Source organism: Schistocerca cancellata, chromosome 4, assembly GCF_023864275.1.
Source record: "Schistocerca cancellata isolate TAMUIC-IGC-003103 chromosome 4, iqSchCanc2.1, whole genome shotgun sequence".
NCBI classification, from domain to species: domain Eukaryota; kingdom Metazoa; phylum Arthropoda; class Insecta; order Orthoptera; family Acrididae; genus Schistocerca; species Schistocerca cancellata.
This window is the reverse complement of record NC_064629.1, coordinates 742,281,739-742,308,392: the sequence shown is the minus strand read 5'-3', so window position 1 is coordinate 742,308,392 and position 26,654 is coordinate 742,281,739. Positions and strand designations below refer to the sequence as shown.

Below are 26,654 nucleotides of genomic sequence, written 5' to 3'. Positions count from 1 at the left end.
CCAGTTTGCCACGTACGGTATATTTTAACCACAGTGGCACGCGAGCAGTTTATAGCTTACGCGTTTCGGAAATGCTGCCACCCTTGGGCCGAAATCCTATGATGGTGGCCCTGTGGACGTCACATAAACCGCTCCGTTCCACATTACGACAACTACTGCTCTGTTTTCCGTGTTCTCCCACACGCTTTATATATCCTCCACCGCCAGTACTGCCACCCCACGTCTGTGAATGTTTGTTGCACGTCGACGTCGGACATAGGCGATAGTCACATTAATGTGATTCGACCGTGTATTTGTACTTATGTTGATTTGTTTTGTTTAGGGTTGCAGGTCTACAGGTTCATATATCACAGGTATTACACAACTGAAAAATTTTCCAAAAGTTTGTGTAACGTTTGTTCATTCTCTTTGAGTAGGGAAACATAAATGTATTTGTCCAGTTTAACATGGCATCATCAGTGTGCCATCACTGTGTTTATTAGAATCAAATCATCTGAATTGAAGACATAAAGTCTGAAAATGAGTCCATGATCATATTTTTGGCACTTTATTTTACAGGTCCGTCTTCAGATAAATATTTACATTTCACTATGACCGGTTTCGGCTACTGCCTTCTTCAGATCATAAAATATTCTGATGTAGTATCAACGTCAAACTAAACACGTAGGTACGTAGTAAGTGCTCATCTTCCGTCACGCTGCTAGTAATAGGCCCAACTCACTGAGAACTCTCCAGAACTGCCTTTAGCCCACCTTCAGCTGAGGCGGCTTGTTTATTGTGGTGCCTTGTAATGTCATTCTGTGTTTTCTTTTCTTTTTTTTTCAATTATTGGCCTTTGAGTACTCCCCATATAGCCAACTACGTAAGTAAAACATAATGGCATACAACTGATACAGATACAAAAGCAAATGGATAAAAACAGAAATTACTGATGATTACATAAAACAAAAACAATAGAAAAATGAAATAAAATACTCAAATTAACAAAGTTATGTAATTTATGTGAGCTAGATCATCGCTGTCTTTGTAACTGCGTTAAAAAAGAGAAAATTTCCTTTACCCTGCAAAGTCCGTGGTTCCCAATAATGTTTCTACAGATGTTGGTAACTAGTATTTCTTGCCCGCAACATTCCTCAACATTTTCTATATGATGTCTCACCGATTGATGCATCCAAAAAATATGTGATTTATGTTTTCTACTTGGCCTCAGTCACAAAGTGAAGATGGTGTTGTGCGTATGTGGTGGAGGAGCTGTGCATATCGACAGCGGTTGAACTTCAACCGCGCTACACTAATTGCAAATATTCCTGAGCCCCATGGTACCGAGGCCTCGTTGACAGTACTGGAACCAACTGCGCATAGTCTTTTCCTGTAGCTGTCTGGGAAGCTTTCCATTCTTTGTCCCACTCGGTTAGAAACTTCTTCCTGTAAATCTGAAAGAGATGCTCCACTGTAATACGTGTATATCTTAAGCCTGAGGTCACCGCTTCCTGTTGATATACACTCCTGGAAAGTGAAATAAGAACACCGTGAATTCATTGTCCCAGGAAGGGGAAACTTTATTGACACATTCCTGGGGTCAGATACATCACATGATCACACTGACAGAACCACAGGCACATAGACACAGGCAACAGAGCATGCACAATGTCGGCACTAGTACAGTGTATATCCACCTTTCGCAGCAATGCAGGCTGCTATTCTCCCATGGAGACGATCGTAGAGATGCTGGATGTAGTCCTGTGGAACGGCTTGCCATGCCATTTCCATCTGGCGCCTCAGTTGGACCAGCGTTCGTGCTGGACGTGCAGACCGCGTGAGACGACGCTTCATCCAGTCCCAAACATGCTCAATGGGGGACAGATCCGGAGATCTTGCTGGCCAGGGTAGTTGACTTACACCTTCTAGAGCACGTTGGGTGGCACGGGATACATGCGGACGTGCATTGTCCTGTTGGAACAGCAAGTTCCCTTGCCGGTCTAGGAATGGTAGAACGATGGGTTCGATGACGGTTTCGATGTACCGTGCACTATTCAGTGTCCCCTCGACGATCACCAGTGGTGTACGGCCAGTGTAGGAGATGGCTCCCCACACCATGATGCCGGGTGTTGGCCCTGTGTGCCTCGGTCGTATGCAGTCCTGATTGTGGCGCTCACCTGCACGGCGCCAAACACGCATACGACCATCATTGGCACCAAGGCAGAAGCGACTCTCATCGCTGAAGACGACACATCTCCATTCGTCCCTCCATTCACGCCTATCGCGACACCACTGGAGGTGGGCTGCACGATGTTGGGGCGTGAGCGGAAGACGGCCTAACGGTGTGCGGGACCGTAGCCCAGCTTCATGGAGACGGTTGCGAATGGTCCTCGCCGATACCCCAGGAGCAACAGTGTCCCTAATTTGCTGGGAAGTGGCGGTGCGGTCCCCTACGGCACTGCGTAGGATCCTACGGTCTTGGCGTGCATCCGTGCGTCGCTGCGGTCCGGTCCCAGGTCGACGGGCACGTGCACCTTCCGCCGACCACTGGCGACAACATCGATGTACTGTGGAGACCTCACGCCCCACGTGTTGAGCAATTCGGCGGTACGTCCACCCGGCCTCCCGCATGCCCACTATACGCCCTCGCTCAAAGTCCGTCAACTGCACATATGGTTCACGTCCACGCTGTCGCGGCATGCTACCAGTGTTAAAGACTGCGATGGAGCTCCGTATGCCACGGAAAACTGGCTGACACTGACGGCGGCGGTGCACAAATGCTGCGCAGCTAGCGCCATTCGACGGCCAAGACCGCGGTTCCTGGTGTGTCCGCTGTGCCGTGCGTGTGATCATTGCTTGTACATCCCTCTCGCAGTGTCCGCCGGAGCAAGTATGGTGGGTCTGACACACCGGTGTCAATGTGTTCTTTTTTCCATTTCCAGGAGTGTACATATGTTACTACCTCGTGGGCTATCGGGTGGTTTGAGTGCCCTCGATGCAAATAGTTTAGGAGAGTGAGCCCAGACTGAGAGTCCGGAAAGACAACAATAATTTCTCCCGGCACCGCAAAGCAGTACTTAATCAGTTCATCACGAATGGTGTCTGTTCTGTCGGACACCACTTAGATTTACACATTTCTGTAAGAGCGCGACGACTCCTTGACGTTTGTTTCAATGCAGATGCACTAATATCGTCCGACCTCCTACGGAATCAGTAATTTGGGAATAGGAGTTTAAGGGAAGAGGGATGCTGAATTGTCGTGTGCGTATAGTTTGAACCAGGGGCCGCTTCCGGCTGGCCAAAGCGATTAGGAACCTGTCCGACACAAAATTACAACTTTCGCCACTGCATTACCACAGTGCCCTGTACAGCTGGAAGTCAACGAGTTCCACACTCAGTCTTTCCTTTCCTTTCCTTCGGCCGTCCTTCTCTTCCGACGACCTCCTCCTTCACCTCACTCATCTCCTTATCGACCAGCTTAATTCCCGTCGCTCCGCAATCTTCCTCTCCCTGGACCTCGAACGTGCTTATGACCGCGTATGGCATTCCGGTCTCCTCTTCAAGCTCCAAACCTTCGCCCTTCCCACTAACTATGTCCGTCTGATCGGCTCCTTTCTCTCCCGCCGTCATTCCTATGTCACCATCCATCACACAGATTCCTACACCTTTTTCCCCTCCGCCGGTGTGCCCCAAGGCTCCGTCCTCTCCCCCCTTCTGTACCTTCTGTACACGGCGGACGTGCCGCCGCCGTCACCGCCCGTCCACCTTCTCCCGTTTGCCGATGACACCACCTTCCTTGCCCTTGCCCCCACCCTGCAGCGCTCCCAACACCTTCTCCAATCCCATCTTGACCGGTTCACCGCTTGGTGCAACCAGTGGTTGCTCAAGGTCAATCCCTCCAAAACCCAGACGATCATTGTAGGCAAAACCACACCTTCCTTCCGCCTCCTTGATTTCTATCTCACCATCTATGGCCGTCCTATCGCCCTCACTCCCACCCTTAAGTACCTTGGCGTCACCCTCGACCGTCGCCTCTCCTGGACTCCCCACCTCCGGACAATCCAAGCCAAGGCACACTCCTGACTCAGTCTCCTCAAGCTCCTCTCCGGCCAAACGTGGGGTCTGGTCCCCTCCACCATCCTCCACACCCATAAATCCCTCATCCGCCCTATCCCTTGTTACGCCCATCCGGCTTGGATCTCCGCCCCCCCCCCCTACCTTTTATAAATCCCTCCAAATCCTTGAACGCCATGCTCTCCGCCTCACCTATCGCATCCGTCTCCCTTTCCCCACGCGGATCCTGTACGATCTCATCCCCTTCCCACACCTCCTCCTTTTCCTTGAAAGGATATGGATCCTGTACACCTCCCACAAACTCGATCCTCCTCACCCGCTAGTCTCCCCGATCCCCTCCCACCCCCGCCCGCTGCCGCGCCTGTATTCCCACGTCCCACTCGGTCTCCATCTCTCCACCCTCCTTACCCTCTCCCAAGGTGGCTTCCGCCAGCTCCCTCTCCCTGATGATGCCCTCCTCCCCTCCATCTACCCCTCCTACCAACTTTGATCCTCCCACCCTCCTCCTGTGTTTGCTCCTCTGGGCACCCTCCCTCCCTTCTCTCCCTCTTCCCTCCCTCCTCCATTTCTCCCCCACTCCTCCCCCGGGCTTCCCCTCCACTGTCCCTCTCCTCCTGCCCCCATCTCCTCAGCCATTGGCATCCTTGTTCTCCCCTCTCCCCCACCTCACCCTTGTTCCCCTCTTGGCAAGTCCCCGGACTTGCACACGCTAAGTGGACATTCGCGCGCCGGAGATCATCGCCATCAGTGTCTCGTGTGTGCTGTCGTGTTTAGGGTTCAGTGTTCACCGACACACTCCATCGTTCACCAGTGCCATCGTCATCTTCAGTGTTTGTGCTTCGTGTCAACAGTTTGTAGCGTGGATTGTCATCGAGTGTGAATGGCTTCATGTTTTTTTATGTTCATGTGTCTACTGTTTTTTCCCGCCGTTTTTCCAAGTGATGTATGTTTATATCATTGTACTGTCTTCGGCTGAAGAGCGGCGTATTGTGCTGCTGCCAGCCTACCTGTTCTACAGGTTTTAAAATCACAATAAAGAAAAAAAAAAGCCTTTAGCACGATTGTTTTATGCATCTCCACTGCAGGATGTGATTTTAGTAAGTGACTAAAAGGTTTTGTGCTTTTAATAATTGTAATTTTCTTGGTTACTTAAAGCTATAAGCGTTTGTTTTTTCTTCTATCTCAGTTAATTTGCTAAGTATTTTTGCTAATGAAGGTGTCTTCCTGTTCAGGCGTATCTTTGCTTCTGATGAAGGTATATTTACTATAGATATACCGAAACCGTGGTCAAGGATTTCAATTAATCTTTATCTTCAAACTGTTTGGCTGTTATCGTTTACCGTAAACAAATACAGTCTTTGACATTTTCTACTCGAAACTAACGTAGAAATCCATGCCATCACGGAACCATGGTTAAAACCGAACGCCCCGTTCGCTCTCCTGGGCTACTCTGCCATTGTGGGAGACATAGACGCTGGCTATGGCGGTGCAGCGTTCGTGTTAAAACAAGATATCCACTTTCCCGTTCTCAGTACTGGCACTAAACACGATCCATTGCAAAAGTGTGGGTATTCTTCTGCAGATCAAGTAACTCAATGTGAATTTTGTCTCAGCATGCAAAAGCACCTTAGGTGACAGACTATCCAAACAATAATTAACAACAATAAATGACTCCATCGGGAGACGCCTTTTGCTACCAGGTGACTTTCACGGCCACCACACACCATACACTGTGGGACTGCAGAACTGCCAACGCAATGGCAAAAATGCTAGTGGATGTACTAGATTCGGAAAACCTTATGATACTATACGATAGCTCACCAACACGAATAGTCCGCCCAAATGGTAGACCTTAGCATAGCATCCCCTGCACTATGTACCAGAACAACATGGATAGTGATACAAGATACTTTAGGTTCGGGCCACTTACCAGTTCAAATTATAGTAAACGATCAACCTAGGGAGACTGTCCGACACGTAATCAGCCAGAAACGGAAGACAAACAATACCAATTGGAACCTACACCAAACACTACTGAAAGAAAAACTGAAATCAATAATGGAAACTGGAGATTCCGAAAGAGACTATGGCGTCTTAGTATTGCTTACCAATGAAGCAGCGGAAGTATCAGTACCTCAAAATGGACGTAAGTGGACTCCTCATAGGTCATAAACCTGTTGGTGAGATTCGGAATGTGACGCAGTGCTCAATGAACGAAGGGAGGCATTCTGAAAATACAAAATTCTCTTTTAAGACACAAACTTTATTGCTCTGAAGAAGGCACAAGCTACAGTAAAGAAAATTTTCAAATACAAAAATAGAAAGTCGTGGCAAAATTTCTCCATTATGATCTGCAAAGAAACAGAACTAACCAGTATTTGGAATGTAGCTCAGGAACATAAACAACGGTCTAATGATGGACATACACACACTTCCACCAACTGACAAACTTTTACAATCGTTCTTGTGTGTGGTAGTACCATTTAACGTGATGGAAAAGGAAGACGAGGCGGAATATGAAGAGGACAGCAATGTCACTACACAACCCTTTTCGCTGAAAGAACTCCAGTTTGCGCTCTCCCAAGGAAAGGGTGCTGCCCCTGGCCCAGATTGTACTGACTACCCGAAAGGACGAAAGACTGGTAAGTTGCACAGGTCACACCAATATTCAAGAAAGGCAGTAGGAGTAATCCACTAAATTACAGGTCGGTATCATTAAAATCGATATGCAGCGGGATTTTGGAGCATATATTGTGTTCGAACATTATGAATTACCTCGAAGAGAACGGTCTATTGGCACACTGTCAATACGGATTTAGAAAACATCGTTCTTGTGAAACAAAACTAGCTCTTTACACTCACGGAGTGCTCAGTGCTATTGACATGGGATTTCAAATTGATTACGTAAAGGCTTTTGACACTGAACCGCACAAGCGGCTTGTAGTGAAATAGCGTGATTATCGAATATCATCTCAGGTATGCGATTGGATTCGTGATTTCCTGTGAAGAAGAGGTCACAGTTCGTAGTAATTGACGGAAAGTCATCGAGTAGAATAGAAGTGATTTTTGGCATTCCCCAAGGTAGTATTATAGGTCCTTTGCTGTTCCTCTTCTATATAAAAGATGTAGGAGACAATCTGAGCAGCCGTCTTAGGTTGTTTGCAGATGATACTGTCGATTGTTGTCTAGTAAACTCATCAGAACGATTTAGAAAAGATATCTGAATGGTAGAAAAATTTGCAATTGACCGTAAATAATGAAAAGTGTGAGGTCATTCACACGAGCGCTGAAACGAACCCGCTAAATCAGTCAAATCTGAAGGCCGTAAATTCAACTAAATACCTAGGAATTACAATTACGAACAATTTAAATTGGAAAGAAAACAAAGAAAATCTTGTGGGGTAGGCAAACCAAAGACAGCGTTTATTGGCAGAACACTTACAAAATGTAACAGAGTTACTGAAAAGACTGCCTACACTACTCTTGTCCGTCCTCTGTTAGAGTATTGCTGCACGGTCTGGGATCCTCACCAGATAGGATTAACGGAGTACATCGAGAAAGTTCATAGAAGACCACCACGATTTGTGTTACCGTGAAATAGGGTAGGGAGTGTCACGGAAATGATACAAGCTTGGGATGGACACCATTAACACAAGGGCGTTTTTCGTTGAGGTGGAACATTCTCACGAAATTTCAGTCACCAAGTTTTTCTTCTGAATGCGAAAATATTTTGTTGACGCCGGCCTGTATAGGAAGAAACGATCATCATAATAAAATAAGGGAAATCAGAGCTCGCACGGAGAGATACAGGTGTTCGTTTATTCCGCAAGCCGTTCGAGGGTGGATAATAGAGAATTATTGTGAAGGTGGTTCGAAAAATCCTCTGCCTGGAACTTAAGTGTGATTTTCAGAGTATCCATGTAGATGTAGATGCAGATGCAGAAGCTACGACACATCCCTCACATAGGGAAAGTGATGCTGCACAAAATTTACCGTAGTGTATCGACTCAAAAGATTCAAATGGATTTGCTGGAAAAATGTGTAGTCCCCATCTACAAATCGGGAAATGGCTGTAATAAACACGAACCCGAGTCGTATCGGCCAATCACCTTACAACAGTGTTCGGGCAAGGTAATAGACAGCACCGTTTAGAATAGTGGTGAGAAATCAAGAAAATATTATCAAAGAAACAACTTGGGTCTCGGAATAATTATATGATAGTTGCCTTAACGAAAGGATACGACAACGTCGTCTTAGGGAAAAAACTGGAAAAACTGCAGATTCCACAACCAGTCGCCCGTAACATTATAAGCCTCCTGAGCAATCATTTTGCAACACAGGGCTACACTAGGACCCAGAGAAACTAGCAAAGGACTACCGCAGGGATCAGTCTTGGCTCCCTTAGTATTCAGTCTTTATACTGGAGACGTTCATGACCTCTTTGCCAGTGATATCCAAATATTACAGTACGCATCTACTCCGAAAAGCAGTACTCTTCAGTCCTGTCGACTGAAAATTCATACCGCTCTCACACGTCTGCGTGAGTGGTGTACAGAAAGTGGCCCCGCAATCGCTGATAGCAAGTCCACTCTAATGATTTTTACTCAGCAAAAGATTCCACTTCCCCAAGCAGTTCAAATAGGACAATATAATTTTCCAGCTGCGAAAACAACGTAATACCTTGGGATGATTAGCGATGATAAACTCAGATGAGCTCATCATATCCGACATATCATTAATACACTCCTGGAAATGGAAAAAAGAACACATTGACACCGGTGTGTCAGACCCACCATACTTGCTCCGGACACTGCGAGAGGGCTGTACAAGCAATGATCACACGCACGGCACAGCGGACACACCAGGAACCGCGGTGTTGGCCGTCGAATGGCGCTAGCTGCGCAGCATTTGTGCACCGCCGCCGTCAGTGTCAGCCAGTTTGCCGTGGCATACGGAGCTCCATCGCAGTCTTTAACACTGGTAGCATGCCGCGACAGCGTGGACGTGAACCGTATGTGCAGTTGACGGACTTTGAGCGAGGGCGTATAGTGGGCATGCGGGAGGCCGGGTGGACGTACCGCCGAATTGCTCAACACGTGGGGCGTGAGGTCTCCACAGTACATCGATGTTGTCGCCAGTGGTCGGCGGAAGGTGCACGTGCCCGTCGACCTGGGACCGGACCGCAGCGACGCACGGATGCACGCCAAGACCGTAGGATCCTACGCAGTGCCGTAGGGGACCGCACCGCCACTTCCCAGCAAATTAGGGACACTGTTGCTCCTGGGGTATCGGCGAGGACCATTCGCAACCGTCTCCATGAAGCTGGGCTACGGTCCCGCACACCGTTAGGCCGTCTTCCGCTCACGCCCCAACATCGTGCAGCCCGCCTCCAGTGGTGTCGCGACAGGCGTGAATGGAGGGACGAATGGAGACGTGTCGTCTTCAGCGATGAGAGTCGCTTCTGCCTTGGTGCCAATGATGGTCGTATGCGTGTTTGGCGCCGTGCAGGTGAGCGCCACAATCAGGACTGCATACGACCGAGGCACACAGGGCCAACACCCGGCATCATGGTGTGGGGAGCGATCTCCTACACTGGCCGTACACCACTGGTGATCGTCGAGGGGACACTGAATAGTGCACGGTACATCCAAACCGTCATCGAACCCATCGTTCTACCATTCCTAGACCGGCAAGGGAACTTGCTGTTCCAACAGGACAATGCACGTCCGCATGTATCCCGTGCCACCCAACGTGCTCTAGAAGGTGTAAGTCAACTACCCTGGCCAGCAAGATCTCCGGATCTGTCCCCCATTGAGCATGTTTGAGACTGGATGAAGCGTCGTCTCACGCGGTCTGCACGTCCAGCACGAACGCTGGTCCAACTGAGGCGCCAGGTGGAAATGGCATGGCAAGCCGTTCCACAGGACTACATCCAGCATCTCTACGATCGTCTCCATGGGAGAATAGCAGCCTGCATTGCTGCGAAAGGTGGATATACACTGTACTAGTGCCGACATTGTGCATGCTCTGTTGCCTGTGTCTATGTGCCTGTGGTTCTGTCAGTGTGATCATGTGATGTATCTGACCCCAGGAATGTGTCAATAAAGTTTCCCCTTCCTGGGACAATGAATTCACGGTGTTCTTATTTCAATTTCCAGGAGTGTAGATGTGAAAAGGCTTGCACTCTCATCAGAGCTACGATTGGGGTATGGTGGGGCTCTCACTGGTGGACAGCGATGACATTATATCGGTCTCTACTAGGGATACTGTTCGGCTAAAGAGACATATGCTACGGATCAGCTTCAGGCAGCACGCTGCAAAGACTCGACACTATGCAGAACAAAAGCTTACGTATAATTACTGGGGCGTTCATGTGAACTCCAATAAATGCATTATTGGTTGAAGAGGAAGAACCTCAGTGAAAACTGCGAAGAATGTTCCTCAGCAAGAAACTCCCCCTGCGGCTCTTTCTCAACGAATATGGGCCCCTGACGAAAATACCCTGGAATTAACATCCTACTGTGTAAGCGGACGTTATTGGATAACTAAGCAACTTTCACACGTGGTGGCTGAGTCTATAGATATGCAGGCATTAAGGTACAAGATGTGCAAAAGTCCTCTTATACCGTATCGCAACATCGTGATGGTATGGATGAAAGACCACCTGGAAATTAACACGTTGATGTCCTAGCAAAGCAAGCATTTATAGATGGAGCTATTAAATATGAAAAATTCCCTTCCACCAATATGATACCCATGTTCAGAAAGCTGTTGCCATCAGACTGGCATGAGCAATGGTCGAGGACATTTAAAATCAAAGGCAGCCACTACGCACTAATGCATCCCACGATTCCAAGAGTACCGTGGTATGAAAGGATAGAAATCTCGAGGAGCTTCACGACAGTTACGGCATGGCTGAAATTTAATCACTGGAAGCTCAAATGCACCTCTATCGGCTCAACCTAAGCCACACCCCTCTATGAGTTTGCGCAGAGAAGGAAGATCCAGACCATATGTTCCTACAATGTCCTCAAAACACGTATCACATCAACGTCTATACAAGAAATCTTCGGGCTCTTGGTCATCAGTTCCTAAAAATGGTTCAAATGGCTCTGAGCACTATGGGACTTAACTTCTGAGGTCATCAGTCCCCTAGAACTTACAACTACTTAAACCTAACTAACCTAAGGACAGCACACACATCCATGCCCAAGGCAGGATTCGAACCTGCGACCGTAGCGGTCGCGCGGTTCCAGACTGTAGCGCCTAGAACCGCTCGGTCACTTCGGCCGGCCATCAGTTCCCAAGCAGCCTCCAAACCTTTTTACGCTGTAGCAACGTTTAAAATACTGTACAACATTAACTGAGTTTTCCGTCGATGCTTGTAAGAACATGATAATTATACTAAAAACACTTCCTAACGTTCTGCAAAATTATATGTATTTGAGCACTCACCGGATTTCAGCTTCTTAGGTCATCTTCAAGTATCTGTGTTTGCGACATTCAGCTGTCACATGAAGATGGCCGAGAAGTCGAAAGCCGGTTCGTGACCAAATAAATATAATTTTGCAGAACATTAGGAAGTGTTTTTCCTTTTTAATATTAAATACTGTACAAGTTCGTTAACAGTGCCAAAATGCAGATATAGCTCCCTGCGCTGCTAATCTTATGCTCTTGGTAATCCGGAGAAGAACGCAGCACAGTTCACTGACTATGTTGTCAGGATGTGAGACGCTCAGCATGTAAAACGTTTCCTCCTGTATGTACTGTATATGCCTGAATGTTGGAGTATCCATATGTACGGCCGTAACACACAAATCTGCTTAATGTATACTGTTCTCGTGTTGTGTATAGATGGTACGTATCGACCTGTAGAAATATTCAGTTATCTATCCACAGATTTTGAAACAGTTCTTACAGGACATACAAAAGAACATTTCCTTGTTAATTTAGATGCATAGTCATTAATATGGATTGAATTCGGAATATCCCGAATGAGTTCAAATGGTGCTCTGAGCACTATGGGACTTAACATCTCAGATCATCAGTCCCCTAGAACTTAGAACTACTTAAACCTAAGTAACCTAAGGACATCCCACCCATACATGCCCGAGGTAGGATTCGAACCTGCGACCGTAGCGGTCGCGCGGTTCCAGACTGAAGCGCCTAGAACCGATCGGTCACCACGGCCGGCCCGAATGAGTACCATCGGCTTTTTAACATTTTTTATTGTGTTACTAGTGGGATTTTTGTAACTTAGTGCGTCTGTGAATCCCGTTTTACATTTTCGTCTTGTTTACTCGTCTTAGTATGCTGTGGATGCAAAATTTGTTTTATATCTAAATCTGTCCTCTCTTAAGCCTATGTAGCTTCGTTCCAGCATACGACCTACACTAATACGTACTCTCTATTGTCAGAACGAACTGTAGAAGCCTATTTTCAGTGTTGAGATGGCTGTATGGGCACATACCGAAAGACATTAAATAAAAAAACTGCATCATATGCTCTCTCCGTATCCGTATGAACCGCTATTAGGAACCTGTTATTGCTGAGACGAAGCTGGATATTTGTAATAAGCTATACTAACGTTTCATAGGCTCTGCGGAAGCCCACCTGTCCAATCTGTAACAGGCCGTTATGTTCGCACGACCAGTCTATCCTATGTTTTATTACCCTTTCTGACACCTTCAATGAACATGACTGTAGTGCGAGACGTCTTTATGACATTTCATCCGGAGGGTTCCAGGCTTCAAAACTGGAGCATCTCGCACTGTCTTCAGTTGAAGAGCGTAATTCCTACTGCAGCAGGAATTGCTAAAAATATTGCTCAGGTCAGTCTTTCTGATACCGTCAAATTATACAGCATGGAAAAGACGATGTTGTCAGGACCAGGGACCCTGCTTGTGCGAACCGACAACACTCGATTTCGTTCGCTTATTGTTATCGTTTCGTCCAAGATACGAGGGTTGTCCGGAAAGTAAGTTCCGATCGGCTGCGAAATGGAAATCATTGTGAAAACCAGAAACGTTTTATTTGCAACAGTTAGGTACGCCTTACACCTACTTCTCTACATAATCGCCGCACCAACTTTTGTCGTAGTGTTGTATCAACTTTCCAATATGCTCGTCATAGAAAGCAGCCGCCTGTGCTTTCGGCCAGTTATCTGGTCTGCAGCTCGTTGTCTGTGGAAAAACTTTGTCTTCATAGCCAGCGGTTCTTGTGAGCAGAGATGAGACTCAGGGGGAGCCAATTACGGACTGTACTGTGGGTGATCATTCACTTCTCATCGGAAACGCTGCAGGAGCGCTTTCATTGCCCCTGCAGTGTGCGGCCGACAATTGGCATAAAGAAGGAACTGTTCGACAGTTGTGTTATGAGGGCTGCATGACACAGGCGAAATCTCTAACCAGGCCCTCATACTAGGCGGGAGACGCTATTCCCTACGCATCTTTACGTGCTCACTGTTCACTGAAAACTGAAAAGAGCGACGGGCATACTAGAGACACTGCCCAACACATCTGCGCAAAGCTTTACCGGATTATCCCAGTGATTTCCATTTCGCAACCGATCGGAACTTACTTTGTGGACAACCCTCGTATGATGTACACCAGAAGCATCTAAATTAACACCAAGGTTCACATAGTCAGCCGTAAAATGTTGAATAAACAAATCCATCTAACTGATTCGAAAAGTCATGCGGCTGGACGTCTGGATTTGAACCTTTCCGATAAGTTTAATTTTTTCCCACACAGATGAAATGGATGTCCTTGCATTTAATCTCCCGTAAAATTCTTTCCAATTATTTCGTTTCATGTACTTTAGGAGACGTTTCAGTTTCTTACGCACTCTATTGAAAGCAACGTAGTTTTCTACTGTCACTTGATGTTTTTATAATTTGAGTGCGTTCTTACGTTCTCTCACCGCGTTTTGACACTCCTCGTCCCACCGAACTGGTGGTTTATTTTCTATCGGAAGAAACGGTTTACCCTGTAGAATGGACATCTTCGCTGCTTCCTCAATAGTTTTTTCTGAAATTCTAAAATTGGTATAATCCACTGCTAGGTTTCCTCGAATCTCGAAGCTGGTCATTACGGGTGCTCCAGCGCCAAAAATGTTGATCGATATGGAAAGAGACCGATAATTTCGAGCAAATTTAAATAGTAGCCAAAAGCGTTTGTTGCGTTACACAAGAAACAACTTTTCTGCCGGGAAAATTTCGTTTGTGGTGAACAATGCATCTGCCTTGTTTAGCAATTGCTTCAGTAAAAGTCAAGAACTAGCAGTCGATCTTTGATTTACAAAAATAGCGGAGAATTCTCTTTATCAAAAATATCACGAAAATACTGATAAACTCACTTTCGAAGTGGCCGAGCGGTTCTAGGCGCTTCAGTCTGGAACTTCGCGACCGCTACGGTCGCAGGTTCGAATCCTGCCTGGGGCATGGATGTGTGTGATGTCCTTACGCTAGTTAGGTCTACGTAGTTCTAAGTTCTAGGGGACTGATGACCTCAGAAGTTATGTCCCATAGTGCTCAGAACCATTTGAACCACCCCCTTTCGAAAGTGGTGAAACTAACGAAAGCGAAAAGTCTTATTTACAGACACCACTCGTGTAAAACAATCGAATCTCGGAAAACCGAAAACCGACAGGGATAGCAAAATCGATTCAGACCTTATAAGTAAACACAAGTCAGATTCTTTAATTTTGTTTCGACTTCCACACGTTGCGTTGGAAGTAAACGTAGTGTCTGATAAAATGATTCTGCAGAAAAGCAGTAGCTAACCTACTATTGTTGATTTTGAGCTGCTGGAAATGTTCATAGTTTATTGCTTCACAAGTGAATTTTTGTAACTACGTGACGCTATTTTCGTTCTGTTTAGCTAACCGTGCGGCTAACTAGGGACTGCATCTGCATTTATACTCAGCAGATCGCCGTGAAGTTCATGGTAGAAGGTACTTCCCGTTGTACTTCATATTAGAATATCTTGCAGTCCCGTTCACGTGAGGAGTACGGGAAGAATCACTGAGTAAATACCTCTCTACGCGCTGTAATTTGTGTTATTTAGCTTTCGCGATCCCTAATATTTAGGAGACTTTAGTGTATTCCTAGATTCGTCACCCCGTTCTGGTTCTTGAATCTTCGTCAACAGGCTTTCGTTGAGGGTTGTCAGTTAAAGTTTTTCAGCATTTCCGTTATGCTCTCTAGAGAGTCAAAGCTGCTATTCTTTGTATACGTTCAACATTTCCGGTTAATCTTATCTGGTACAGATCCAACACACTTCATAAATATTGTTGGATTGGTGGCACGAGTCTTTTTTAAACAATATCCTTCGTAGGCTAACTGCATTTTCCCCACACCGTACCTGTGTCCTAAATTCCACCAAGTCTTTACCTAAAACTGATACTGTATGATCATACTACTTCAAGACCTCACAAAGTATTGCATTCAGGTTTATGTATTATTTCCGTGATTCCAATGACTCATTTATATTGTAGTCAAATGGTTCAAATGGCTCTAACCACTATGGGACTTAACATCTGAGGTCATCAGTCCCCTAGACTTAGAGCTACTTAAACCTAACTAACCTAAGGACAGCACACACATCCATGCCCGAAGCAGGATTCGAACCTGCGACCGTAGCAGCAGCGCGGTTCTGGGCTGAAGCGCCTAGAACCGCTCGGCCACAGCCGCTGGACTTTTGTAGTAATAGGATATTAATATCAGCTGGTAAAATATTAAGTGCTCTCTTAAAACAGCACAGTGGTCGCTTTGGAACGCTGTAGATGGTACCAGGTGATTATGGAACGTACTACGGCTGACTTCAATCACGGCAGTGGAATGGTTTTCTGTGTAGTAGATATGCGGCAGAACGGCTAAAAATGGTTCAAATGGCTCTGAGCACTATGGGACTTAACATCTGAGGTCATCAGTCCCCTAGAACGCAGAACTACTTAAACCTAACTAACCTAAGGACATCACACACATCCATGCCCGAGGCAGGATTCGAACCTGCGACCGTAGCAGTCGCGCGGTTCCAGACTGAAGCGCCTAGAACCGCTCTGCCACCGCGGCCAGCAGCAGAACGGCATAGGAGCATTTTTGTATGGATGTGCTTATGACCACACCTTGGAGGAAGTTCGCGTATCATCGTGGACAGTCCAATTTGTAAGCAAGGAATGTTGTACGTAAAACTGGCAGCCATATAACACGTCGTAAGAACATAAAATAACTTAACAACCAGAGACCGGGAACGAACGCCACGTCTTATCAATTACCAACGCAATGGAAATAGCTGGTGTCAATTAATGAACGTCCCCTGCAACCAATTTCCGAGCTAGCATTGCGAAGGGAACTACGTGCTGTCAACATTTGGGCTCGGGTAATTCAATAAAGGTCATTGCTCACTGTGGCACATACAGCTGCTCGTCTTACAATACGCAGACGGAAAAATAATCGACTGGAGGTGTGTAGCGTGGGCCGAAGAGTCGCAGTTTTGACACGTTTCAAATGATGAAAGGTGTGGATCCCACAAGCTGCCAAATGCTGCATTTAAATTGCAGCGTGTAGTTAAAGCCGGGGCTGTGTCTATGATGATTTGGAGGTGTCTTTCGTACCATGACTTGGGCCCACGCATTCATTTCAAAATTCTCGGTGACCAAGTATTGCCCATTCCTCTATGCGGACATTCCCGTTTTCCAGGATAATAACAGTCGTGTTGACTGGAGTACACGCGAATTTTCCTGGTTTGACGATCACTCTGGTGTGCGACTGCACCTCGACTAGCACAATAAATGATCCTACCTTAAAACGAAACAAACTCTCTAGGGCTATTTGGGGCACCAGATCGAATCATCGATGCAGTTTGGTAGCTTGAAACGGTACAGTAGTTTCCGCTCCATAAGCAGCAGGTTTCGCTGCTCGCTCGCACCTGGAAATACAAACGGAGGCGGCTCTGCCGCCAGTTTTATTGCACGACGCGGCCGGCCGCGGGTGCAACAGAACCCATGTGGTCGGGTTCATAATATATATTTATATGTGTCGTGTATTATGGATTTCTTGTACGTGAATGTGAATCTGCACATGAACTTTCCTAATCCTCCTCACACTTTTCCATAAAGTATGGCCAAATCTTAGATGGGAAGTAGTTCTGTAGTATAGTAGTGCCAACCTTACTCCTGGGTAGGGGATCAGAGAGACAGCACAGGCAGGGCAAAGTCAAAGATGTTCCAGTGTCACAAGATTTGGGGTGGAGAGGTTGGTCACGGCCAAGTGGTTTGACCACCCCCTCCACCGCAGCCCAGGAAGACCCCCGGGTGCCGCCATATTCAGGGAGTGTTACAGAAGACGGGTAAGTGAGTAGACGTGCCATCAGTGCGTCTGTCTCACGCGTGGAGGGACATTTGAATATGTGCACTAGTTATTTTATTTCCAGCTTCGGATTGTGTAAGGAAATGGATGTTCTCGTTTAATTCCGGAAATTTGACCACCCCAGTGTTAATGTATCTGGTCCCCAGTTTGCCCGTTATCCTCCTCACATAGTGGATGTCCCACGTAAAATATTGGGAGACTTTGGTTGTATGCATTTGACCAACGTAAGTCCGTCTTTCCCGTAGAAACGTGCATGCAGATTAGTATATAATACACCCGAGCTATAAGTTGTAAAATTGTAATATCTGTAAACTGGGTCAACTGCTGCAATCGCTGTAAAGTCGAGTGATAACGTTTAAAATAAATAAATAATCAGTTGTCATCAATATTTAACATACCCCAAAAATCACAAAGGAGTCAAGTTAAAGGAATTCATTTAAAATAGAAGATATGGAATGCAGGGACCCACACATCAGCGTGTGAGCCCTCCAGCCCCTTGCCTAGTATCGTACAGAATAGGGCACGCTCTCTAGGTAGCGCTCTCAAGCTCCCCTCCCCAGTTATCCGTTGAGCAATTTTCATTCAGGGCTTGACGACATCAACTTTCATCTGGCGTCTCTAGGCAAGGAGGTTTGACGGTAATCTTTCAAGCTCTAGGGCATCTAATGACGACGGAAGGCCTTCAGCTGAGCGAGAGTGTCGGTGTTACACGATATTAGCGTGACTAACTTTTTACCCCTTTTTTGTGTTTAGCCAAGGGCATAATATTACATTTCGCAACATTGAAAGCAAGATGTCAATCCTTGTACCAGTTTGAAATAATATAGATTCATGAGCAACTATTTGTGCAGCGTTTTTCAGACGCTATTTCATTATATACCTACAAAAGATCTGATTAACATTGACTGCCAGGTCATCAATATACAAAGAAAACAGCAATGCTGCCAACGCACTTCACTGGGACACGCCTCAAGTTACTTTTACATTTGTCGCTGACTCTCCATCCTAGATAACATGCTGCGCCCCCCGTACCATAAATCTTCATTTGTCAGAAAGTTCGTTACTGCCCCATATAACTGTACTTTCGTTAATAAACATTGATACGATGTCGATTCAAATGCTTTTCGAAAGACAACAAATATTGCATCCACCTCTCTACCTATATCCTCGGCTTTCAGGACGTCACGTGAGAACTGCGTTTCGCAAGACCGACGTTCACGGAACCAAGCTAATTGTCTCGGTCGAGATAATTCTGTTCGAGGTACCTCATTAGGTCTGAGAAGTTGTTATAAGATACTACAACAGATTATCGGGAGTTGCAGGTAATCACTGGAAGCAACATAACTAAGGAGAGGAAGCTGAACAATGGATTGCCTCAAGGATCAGTTCTATCACCCTTACTGTTCAACCTATATCTATCTGATCTACCTGACACTTCGTCCAGAAAATACTGCTATGATCATGACCTGGCTCTAGCCGTAAAACACCAAGAAATGAATACAACAGAAGAGATTCTAGCCAATGATCTGTGTGCATTAGATAATTACTTCAAAATCTGGAGACTCCAACCCAGTGAGAGTAAAACAGAAGTGTGTTGCTTCCATCTAAATAACCGGTTGGCGAACGTAAAACTGGAAGTAAGTTTTAGAGACAGAATTCTTCGTCATAATTGGAACCCAAAATATCTTGGTGTCATCCTGGATCGAACACTATGCTTCAAACAACACCTTCGTAACTTAGCTCAAAAGTTGAGGACTCGAAACAACATCCTCCATAAGCTATGGGGAACTACCTGGGGATCTTCAGCAACCACCCTGCGATCTTCAGCTCTGGGCTTGGTGTACTCAAGTGCTGAGTATTGTGCACCTGTTTGGACGAACAGTCATCAGACAAGGCTTGTTGATACCCAGCTGAATACGACAATGCGCATAATATCTCGCGCAATCATATCTACTCCAGTTTATTGGCTTCCACTGTTAACCGGTATAATGCTTCCTGATCTACGCAGATGTACTGCCCTTATGAGAGAGTTCCACAAGATCTCCAGGAATTCTAACCTACCCGTCCACAGCGACCTGCCGCTTTTAAATCGTAAGAGACTGAAATCACGCCATCCAACTCTGTGCGATGCTGCTGACATGGTTGCTAAGGATTTCAAACCTCTTGAAGAATGGAAACGTCGGTGGGCAGCAGTGACAGATGTGCACCTGCATGACATCTTCTCAGGTGCTAAACTTCCAAGTGGATTCGACCTACCACGCAAGACCTGGACTACTCTCAACAGAATCCGTACCGGCCATAGCCGATGCAGGGATGCTCTCTTTAAGTGGAAGAAGCTGCCTGATCCAGCCTGTGACTGCGGGGCTCATACCCGACTGTTCACCACATTGTCAGTGAATGCAGGATTCGAGCCTATCACGGCGCCAAAGAGGACTTCCTGCTAGCAACTCCAGATGCAGTGCGCTGGATTGAAGGACTGGATATTCAGTTGTAAAGACAAACTTAAGTTTCTTGTGTGTTAATATGTACATATGTATACGTAATTTAATTCCATGATATGTCTGTATTAGCCATACGCTAAATAATAATAACAGATGGATATCGAGACACTATCGTACAGATACAATTTTCTGGCTCGTCTCTTCCTTCGTTTTTGTGACGTTAAAGTATATTCGGCTCCAGTTGTCTCAGATTTCTGGTTGTACTACTTAGCTATCCGATTAGTTTACTAGGGCCGTGAGCGGATTCTCCAAAAAAAAAAAAAAAAAAAAAAAACCGGTTTACATCGCGAGTAACCCGACGAGCGTAACTAGGGCAGAGGTGCAAAGCGAGGGAGGAACGTGGCACTTGTCGCATTTGGGCTGCGGTGCTAACTCGATCGGATTGTGGCCGCATACATTGACGAGCGGCTGAATGAAGCGCCGTGTAGCGGGCGGGCACCCGCCTGCGAAATCAATACCAGGGGGGAGCAGCTGGCTACACTCGCCACTAGAGCGCAGCAGCAGCGCGCGCCATCTTGTAACGTTACTATGATAGCGTATTAGCCCGCAGTGCTCGGCCGTGCTTTGCTGACAGTCACTAACACCTGGGTGCGCGACGCACTCTCGCGATATTCGGCTGGTGCGTGGCGTGTCTGTCAGTCGGTGAACACCACAGCGCACTCATCACCAGGTCTGTTCTCCTTCGACGCGCTTTGAGCGTAGTCCTAGCCGCGCGCAATGCAACATTTTTCTCAGATCCTTGCGTAGCCTTGTTCAGAAATATGCGGCGACTGTATAATTGTTAATGTAATACATTTTTTTTGCAACTGCGCGACCTGTTGCGAATAGCATCTCGAGAATGTGCCGTAGTCTCCGATGTACTCGATTTTGGCGGTAAACTAGTTTCGGGAAAAGTTTCTCGCACCTCAGACAGTGCAAAAAAAAAAAACCTGCAACTCATTGCAGATCTTTTCTGACGGTTGCCTATAACCGCCAATCCCCTGTGTTCGTTGACCCGTACACCGAGCAGTTTTCGTCAATAACGCCTCCTCCTTGCGTCAGTAGAGATTGTCGAACACGGATGTCATTTGAACACGAGAGTACTGTGTTGCAACATTTAGCTAGGAATACGCATACGCCTGTTTCAATTCCGTGGGAATGATAATGATTAAATGTCCACGTAACACGCTGTTACATGTGTTACCAGTTGCGAGTACATATTTTTGCACCATTTCTGTCGTAATGAGCCTCACGAAACACGGGAATTCGCTGTTGTGCCCGAATCAAATAATTTTTTCTGACTGGATCTGCGTATTATTTGAGAATACAGATCATTTATTTAACAGAGTTAACGTATGTTTTACTCCCTTTGTGGCCAATGCCTCCTGCTTTGGCGAATATAAGCAAAAGTATTGCGTGGTTTTTCAAAATAGACTTTAGGTTTAAAAATTACTGTTATCTAGTACTGTATCAATGGCAGTTCGTATGAAACTGACTTAGCGTGAAGTACTTACGTATTCAGCAGGGAAATTATTTTGTGTGTCGTGTATACAATTAAAATACACGAAATTTATCCATCCCTTTCAAATCCGTGACAGGCTCTCTGAAACCATTATCTAACTTTCGCGTATTATAATTCTGTCCTCCACACAAAAATTTCGACACTTTTCAAGTCGACAGAAGTTCGAAGTCTGGCGGGAAGCGTAACACTAAGGCGGCAACGGAAAAAGTCTGTAGTTTTCGTGGAATCTGATTGCAGACAGCATTTTATCGATGAGATAAATCATTTATACGTCTAGCACTTGTTTCAAAAATTGTAGCTAGCACCATATGTGTAATATTTTGGGTTGCTACTGCCGATTTCGATTCATACCTTATTCGATATGTCGTACTGGTTCGCGATAATCTCATTCAAAGGATGCATGCATAAGGAAAAACTGAACTACAAAGCAACTGAAAACTGTTAGAGACAGGTATTAAATCACGATCTCTCGCACAAGACTATGTTGAACTCCACGTTTTTATAGTTTTAATGAAAGATTATTCAGAGACTTTGACATACGTAGAACTCTTGAAACATTCAAAATGTATGATTTGGTGCATTATTGGTGACACCCCTGTGAGCAGAAACAATTCTGTTCCTTTCGGCAACAGCTGAATATTGATTACTATGCTCCAACTGGCGGGTCACAACGCTGAATCGACATCAGGCAGACACAAGCTTACAGTTTCTAACATCCTGAAACAGGCATACGTAAATTTGCTTTTATTGCACATCTCATGGTGTGTTTTTTCGTTAAGTGTTCTCGCCTGTTTCAACAGCAAAGAAAGTGGTGCCCATATGGGTCCTAGATATTGGTTACAAGTTCTACGTAGCATATTTCCCCATTACAGACTTTAGAAGAAGCGTTTCATGACTGACAGATCTCACTATCTGAGGCCTACGGTGCGAATACGAACAGATCAATATAACACCATTTCCGTTCTTTCCTTTTTCCCAGAGTATCTTTTTCGTGAGTTGTACTGTCTCGTTAAGTGTGCTTTCACTGCGGAAAACGTGTCCGTATAGATTACGTTTACTCTAAGAATTAAGTTGTTATTGCTTTGCGTAAATTGTATGCATTCTTGTATTACAGCAGCACAACAATATTGTTTAGGCGCGTTAGGTAATCTGTTCCCCATACTTTCACACTTCACACTTTCAGATTTAACACAATAATTAATTTGAAATGTGGGATTTTCGTTTCGGTTGTCTTATGTAATAAAATAATTGTCGATGGAAACACCTTCAGTAGGCGCGTTGCTATTGCCTTCCATTGTTCACAAATGTCAGTTAGTCTTGCAGTTTTTTGTTTAATGTTTTTCCTACTGCACAGCGCAGCTGTCGTGTCTACCTTGTAATTGCACTGTTCGGTCAAATATTGCAAACGAATGCCGCTCCAGTAAGTATATAAGAGTGCTCTAGCAGCACGCCCCTGCATCGCCAATGAGACTTCGCCCGTTTCTTCCGAAGTCGTTGCTCCTGCTCGTAGCAGTTCCTGTAGCTTGTAGTATAAAATTGTAAGCTGTAAGCTTGTTTGTTAATATCGTCGTCTCTGCTGAACTGCTAGCATTCTCACATAAGTTGTGCTCGGAGTGTTGAGAATACAGCAGTGTAACTCAGCAGTTGACAATGAAAGAGGTTTTGGCATTTTCTACACGGCAACGAACTGCTGTCATATGTTAGTGTAAGCGGGTAAGTGCCATATGGACACACATAAAAACGAACTGTTTCGATATGTATGTCTTTAGCGTTGGGCCCATCGCGCCAGCCGACAATAATCCAAAGAGACTTCAGTACGGAGGGTAATCTTTCCACAGATTTCGTCACCAGAGGCTGCTTCCGTTACTGAATATCTCAGTGACGCCATTTATAGGTGTAACTGGTGCTGTGTGCAAGCGGACTTGGGACAACTTGCAGGTATTCATCACGAAAAAAAGTAAAATATACGATACATTTCGTATCCAAAATATGAAGGATGTTCCAGCCCTAGATAGTCGACTGAGCGAACGCGCTGGATCGACAGTTTAGCGTACTCTCTCCGCCGGTCATTTAAGTTTACCCAACTCCAAGCTACTCCCACTGGCTCGTAAAGCCTATCTTGACTATATGTGATAACTTCTACAGACAGTATTAATTTTTGCATGTGTAGTCCGTGCGATACCTTTCGGTGTGTGGCGGAGGTTACATTATCAACCCTCCCCCCACCAGCACACCACTCCTATTCCTTCAGTGGGTGGTGCGCGGGAAGAACAATTACGACAAATCTCGATATAGCTTTAATTTATGTAGTTTTACTGCTCTCTCATTCTGCGAGTGGTACGCGAAAGAAAGAGATATCTACTGACGCTCTTGGAAGTTTAAGTCGGAGACGCGTTCACCGACGACGTCGTTTACATACGACGCAAGAGTTTCGAGTATTCGTTCACTATGAGTACCACGTAAACAACGAATAACACAAGTGGACCCCCATTAATTTTCGCTATAACACTTTGTGGAACGTTGCTTTCATTTCAGAGCTTTTTGGGGATTCTCTAGCATCAGCAACAGCCTGCCCACGGAGACAGGTTCACTGGATTGAGTTGCAGTGTTGTGGCACAGCGGAAATTATCTCAGCCGTTACCACAGTGCCCGATGCTGCAGTCATTGCATCACAGCGAGCATGATCCTGGAGCGGCCCTATCAACCAAATGATACAAGACGTCTCAAATAATTTATGTAGGCAAATCTCGCTCGTTGTCAATACTGAACTGCTGCTAAAATTTGGTTTATTGAGTAGCAGCGAACAAATACGTCGTAATGCAATAATTACTCAATACGTAGCTTTCATATTTCAAATAGGACGTCCTGTGTATTCAAGTTCTTCTTTATTACGTGAATATAAGTTTGGAGTTATTTCACTACACTCCAACTCAAATGATTGCAACAGACATTTTATGGCGTTCCGTTTGTTGCGATGCACAATTCATATACAAGTTATGTTCTTGTCGCGTCACGTATTTTATTGTCTGCTTCATAGAGGGAAAGAACGCCCGATTTAGGCTCATTATACGACAAAATATTTCGACAACTAGAGTTATATGATGAAAGATGTATCGCATGTAGAAAGTTGATAGCTGCCCGGTTCCTACGGGTTGAAATATCTTTGACCTAAGCAGCATTTCAAGTAAATTTCGATTGTACGTAACATATAGTCCTGATAGTCATTACTTTGGTTACTATTTTGTCATTTGTCTGATGTAAGATACACAAAATAAATTTTATACGTCGATACCTGTCAGAGAATGCAGTATACATTTCCAGTTATCTGTTTTGCGTAAACGACAAACTACACTAACGCTTATTGAAAGAGAAATGTACACATTGTTCGTGGTGACTAATGAGCTCAGTGAGGGGTCAGAGGGGGTACTTCATTAAGCTGCATCATCACAGCTGATAGTCACTTGTTGAATTACATCATATATGTATTTCAGCGATTGGCGCAGGTTGCCAAACTTGTAAGTGAATACAAGTCGTCTTCTTCTTTTTCTTGGCCATATCAGCATGTTAATCTGGATTTGGCAATGTCAGTGGCCGGATGCCGTCTGTTTGGAGTTTGCCCTCCAGTGCATGCAAACAACAAAATCTTACTATATTACTTTTTTGCACTAACGTATTTTGGCACAGTGATGGCGTGGTCAGGATATTTTATTTTATTGGCTTCTGAAAATGCATCACGTTTACGAGAAAATTCTTGAGTGAAAAATTAGGTCTTCAACTCTTTTTTATGTACTGCACTATTTCTCTAAACATAAAGGTTTGTATCTTCACTGACGGGAAAGGTAGCTTGACACCTGAACAGAGCATAAACAACAGGAAAACAAGGTAGGTGACTGCAACGGATAAAAATGTTTTAAGCGTAATTTCTCATACACCGAAGCCTTATTTTGCATACACTAATTATTTCCTAAAACATATGCTTCCAGACCTCAAAAGAAAAACGTGCCGAAACATATTTGGCTAAGGAAATTCATGTAGGAAAAGATTGTTTTCTGCATAATCAGGCTGACAGCAATCCCCATAATTTGCTGCACAAACATGGTTGCCGTTAGAAAATTAAAATCTTTACCTATGTTGTTCTTTTAGCAGTTTCTGTAAACAGATGTGAGACAGATATTACCACCTGAGACTGAAAATGTTTAGCAATTTTAGTCGGCAACATGCCATCCTCTGAAAACCACCATACGGCGCATGGCAGAGGATACCTTTTACTAGTGCTAGTCATTCCTCTTCTCATTCCACTCGCAGATGAAGAAAGGGAAAAACGACTATCTATATGCTTCCGTTCCAGCCCTGATTTCTCTTATGTTGTGTTCGTGGTCTTTACGCTAGATGAACATAAATTCACATGGCAGTATAATCTTTCCGCAGTCTGTCCTAACTTCCGGTTCTCTAAACCTTCTCTATGGTATTTCGCAAAAAAAAAACATTCCCCACCGGGTATTTTCATTTGAGTTCACGGAGCATTTCCATGATATTCGCGTGTTGATCGAACCTACCGGTAAGGAATGTAGTAATACTCCTCTGTAGTGCCTCAATTCCTGCCTTTAATCTGGCCTGTTTGTAATCCCAAGCACTCAAGCAGTACTGAAGAGTGGGTCGCACAAGTGTATCTTATACATTTGGTGCTCTGCAGCTTGCAAACATTGGAAATATGTCACATATATTGAGCAACATGAACAAATATTTCGTTCGCTGTCTCCTTTGTATGAAGGAGTGTCAAAATGTGTGGACGTGTTGCTGTATGGTATATGCAACCCAGCGCGAATCCGATGCAGGTATACAAGCACTGACCCGTAGGCAAGGGCTTGGTGTAGCCTGCGTACGGAAACTTTTTGATCGCTCCTTATAGATAAGCGCTAACATTCTAAAGTTCTCCCAATAAACTGGTGTCCGTTTTGTACCTTCCCTACAAGCGACCTTACGTGCTGATTCCATTTCACGTCGCTTTGCAACGTCCCGAGTAGATATTTAATCGACGTGACTGTCTCAAGCAACAAACCACTCATACTGGTTTTGAAGATTACCGGATTGTTTTTCCCCTTCATTTACATTATCTCAGATTTTTACAGTGAGCTACTACTCATCACACTAAATAGAAATTCTGTCCAAGTCATCTTATAGCTGTAGTGCAAGCATTTTTGGTTGCAAAATTAAAACATACGTTCTGGAA

General features: G+C 45.2%; 1 protein-coding gene across 2 annotated transcripts in view; it reads left to right on the top strand.

The window, feature by feature from the left end:
* The window catches only part of LOC126183894 (ras-related protein Rab-3), an 833,674-nt gene that overhangs the window by 440,339 nt on the left and 366,681 nt on the right, over positions 1-26,654 (top strand). The window contains exon 1 of one of the 2 annotated variants that reach the window (XM_049926217.1): positions 20,444-20,593. The exons of the other annotated variant lie outside the window; for it this stretch is intronic. The gene's annotated coding sequence lies outside the window, so the exon portion shown is untranslated. Of the gene's footprint in view, positions 1-20,443; positions 20,594-26,654 lie in introns of those variants that run through there. 2 annotated transcript variants of the gene reach the window in all.